Source organism: Lactuca saligna, chromosome 5 (assembly GCF_052625555.1).
Source record: "Lactuca saligna cultivar CGN05327 chromosome 5, ASM5262555v1, whole genome shotgun sequence".
Taxonomy (NCBI): domain Eukaryota; kingdom Viridiplantae; phylum Streptophyta; class Magnoliopsida; order Asterales; family Asteraceae; genus Lactuca; species Lactuca saligna.
Genome location: NC_136421.1, coordinates 245,925,264 through 245,929,745, shown reverse-complemented (window position 1 = coordinate 245,929,745; position 4,482 = coordinate 245,925,264).

Sequence of the window (4,482 nt, the reverse complement as noted above, 5' to 3'; positions counted from 1 at the left end):
ATATATATATATATATATATATATATATATATATATATATATATATATATAAACGAATGATCGTTTGAGAACTCAAAGTTTCCTCAGAACCCGGAAACTAAATAATAACCGTTAGATTAAAATAATAGAGGGTTAGGATGCTTCGTGACATTTTCATAAATATCTGAATATAAAATGGGGTGGAGGCATCTTATTAAAATAAATCAGGAACATTTAATCACGTCAACTCTTTATGATCTCTCTCTCTCTCTCTCTCTCTCTCTCTCTCTCTCTCTCTCTCTATCCTCTTTCTCTACCCTTCATCACACCTCCGATCTCAAATCGTCGGATCTCAAATCCTAAAGTCATCGTTGAAGTGTGATAGGATGTGAGTATAGTTCATCGGAAAATCTACAATGAAGCTAATATTGACTTGTTGATTTCGAGAAGATAGTCCTATCGAATGTGAAGTTGGAAATCTGAAGAAATACTGATAGATAGATATCAGATAAGAAATGTGTACAGTTTGGCTGATCAATAGCTCTATAAAGCAGTAGATAAAGATGATCTCGAAGCTTTGCTTGAAGGTTTTGCCATGGCTGGTCTCGTTGGCGTTCTCTGTCAACTCGGTGACCTAGCAGAGTCAGTACTTTCTTCCCTCCTCTACGTTTATTATTATTACATTTGTTAGCATTACATTTTATAGGTATTAAATTTTGGATTATAGCGCAATTATCTCAAATTAGAATTTAGAACTCATTTTGCCTCCAATTCCGAGGGGTTGATATGTTCTCCAAAACAAGGGGTGGTAGTTTGAGTTTGAAGATGAACTTAATTTGAGTTTGATTAGTCGATTTTATTGTTTAGGTGTGTAATTAGGGTTAGAATATGATAATTTGATTTGAATATATACTCCAAAAATATTCCGTCTGCTATTTCTCTACTTCATTGCTGTAATCATCTTCTTCACTTTCACCATTTTTTGTTCGCAAATACCGAGCTCTGTTTCTAGATCAGAGTTGAGATCGTCCTCACAATTTCCCAATTCATGGCTTCAGCGGTCGATTCCGCCATTCAGAAACCCGCCACCGTTCAAATCAATGAACTCTCCACATCTTCATCTCCTAATCTCCAAAAAAAACCTCTCCATTCTATCTCCCGAACAAGTATGTGTGTGTTTTTTTATAACAATGAGTCACACAGGATTGATTTTACCTTTTTGGGGTATGTGCAGATAGAGCTCGGAAAGATGTTGTTGGAGACGGGGCAGGTTCATTTGTTCGTGAATTGGCCTGATCCTGGTGTTGATGATGATGAGAAAAAAAAGCTCTGCTTGCTCAGGTAATTTTACTTGCTGCTAGGGTTTTTGAATCAGACAATTAATTTTGGTCGTTTCTATATGTTATTCCTTTCATGGCCAATCTCCATTGACCTTGGTATCGTGTAATCGCATCTTCATTACCCTAAATTGGAAATATTATACTCCCTACGTCTCAGATTTATAGTTCATCTTTCCTTTTTGGTTTGTCGCAAAATAATAGTCCATTTCAAAAAATAAATAACATTTTTACCAAAATACCATCTCATTATTACTTAACCAACTAAGCATGTAATGGAACATTAAATGCAAAGTAATGACAAAAATGTCATTTCATTATATAAAGTTAGTGGTAATTAATGTTTTTCTTAATCTGTGTGTTTTTTGTTTGTGGACAGTAAAAGTGGGACGGAGGGAGTATTAATAGTATATCAAATCCTAGCTTTTTTATGCTTATGCAAAGGATTGCCACAATTTTTGTTGCTGTTTGTATCCTAGAATGAAATTTGCTTAGTTCTTTTAGTTACATCTGCTTAATACAAGTTACCATGGAGGTTTGGCATCATATATTAAGACTGCCAGAGAACTCTTGGCAGATTCAAAGGTAGGAAGGAACCCATTTGACGGCTTCACACCTTCTGTAAGTTACTACTACACCCCCATCTTGGTATCAATCACTGCAACTTAGCCTTTTGTTTTCTTTATTATCTGCATTGTTAAGTTTATCTCATTATGATCATTTAGTATAAAAAAGGTCTCTATTTTTGAAGGTTCCATTAGGCGAAGTCCTCACTTGTGGTGATGATAACTTTATCTAATATGAGGAGAGTGGTATGAAGCAGATATAGAATGATGCCTTTGTTCTTGTTGTAGGAGGGCTTGGGGAACGTCTTGGATACAAAGGAATAAAGGTTTTCACATCATTTTATCAATACTAATATCAAAACATTTGTTTATTTGACTTAATGCTATATAGTAAAATTAGCATCATCTTACAAGTAGCGCTTCCCATGAAAACAACTTGTTTCTTACAACATTACATTGAGTCCATATTGTCCTTATCACAAGCTAGCTACAAGCATAATTGATTCAAAGTGTCATCCAACAACTCTTCTATCAAGTCAATCATAATTGATAATGGTTCATGTTCGCAATTTTTTTAATTTTTGTATTTGTCTGAATCATGGTGTGACGGTTATAAGTAAATCACATGTAATTCATATGTGAATTACATGTGATTCACAAGTAAATCACATATGAATTACATGTGATTCACATGTAATTCACATGTAAATCACATAAGAATTACATGTGATTCACATGTAAATCACATGTAATTTACACATGATTCATATGTAAATCACATGTAATTCACATATAAATTACGTGTGATTCACATGTAAATCACAAGTGATTCGCATATGAATTACATGTAATGCACATATGAATTACATGTAATTCACATATGATTCATTTGTGATTCACATGTAAATCACAAGTGAATCACATATGAATTACATGTGATATATATATATATATATATATATATATATATATATATATATATATATATATATATATATATATATAATATCTAATTCACATATGAATTACAAGTGATTCACATGTAAATCACATATCAATTACATGTGATTCACATGTAAATCACAAGTGAATAACATATGAATTTCATGTGATTCACATGTAAATCACTAGGGAATCACATATGAATTACGTCGCACACATGTATTTTGTGTGAGTGGTCTTTGTTATTTTTTTTTTAATTTTCTTGTGAATTTCACATTTGAATCTTAAAAGATACAATCACATGTGAATATCACATTATATAACCACATTTGAATCTTACATTATATAATTACATGTGAATCTTACATGATATATAATTGTGCATTTTTCTAAGTGTTCTTGCATTAAACAATTTTGTTTTTTTAATTTTCTTGTAGGTTTTGAAAAATTTGTTGAAAATATTGAAGAGGTGAAAAGTGATAAATTGAAGAAAATATGGAAATCTTGATATGAAGAAATGATAACACTGCGAATCTTTGTAGTTTTTTTATATTTTATTTTGTATCGAATAAAATACTTGTATTATGTTTATAGATTGATTAATAAAAATGAGAATTTTTATAATTACTTACGAATATTATGGTATAAGAAATATGCATATACGTATTTGAAAAAATATACATATACACACCTAAAACTTTGATTTTTTTGTTAAAAAAAATGCAATTTTGAAAAAAATTGCACTTTTTTTTATAAAAGTCGTAGTTTTTTTTTTTTTTTTTTTTTTTTTTTTTTTTTTTTTTTTTTTTTTTAAAACAAAATGCAGTTTTTCTAGAAAAAAAAATGCAGTTTTTTTGAAAAAAAAAATACAGTTTTTTTTTAAAGTGCATTTTTTTTTAAAAAAAATGCAGTTTTTAAAAAAAATACTTTTTTAATTTTTTTTGAAAAATTCATATTTTTTTGAAAAAAATTAAAAAAACTCCATTTAGAAAAAAAAATGAAAATTATTAATTTTTTTTTTTAAAATAAATCCAAAATTTTGAGTTATTTTGTTAATTTTTAGACATTTATATTATTAAATAACACAAAAAATTAAACATTAAATGAGATTGGTAAGATGACGATCATGTCCTTAACAAATTACTTTTGATCCAATGCTCCACTTTTATTTCTCAGGTTCTCGGTAAACTTTGAGCTCTCAACCGATCTCAACCATATATATATATATATATATATATATATATATATATATATATATATATATATATATATATATATATATATATAGTTAGGAAGTAAAGCGGATAACTAGCAAAGCCAAAAGCACACAAGACATAGTATTTACGTGGTTCGGTCAAGGCGACCTACATCTACGGGCAAGAGGGCAATATTCTTTTATTTTAGAGCTCTCAACATAAAGGTTACAAGTAAAATTACATAAAGATTCAACTATCACTCTAGAATTCAATATACAAAATGATTTAGCATGCATCCCTATTTATACTTGAGGGATTAGACCTAAAACCCTAATGGGCCAATCCCATTGGTCCATAGGCCCATGAAGGGTGTCAACCAATCACAATCCACCATGCAACATCTTATGGAACATTCTTGAGCATTATCATCTTCTAAGCATACTTGGATCAACATGGCACGAC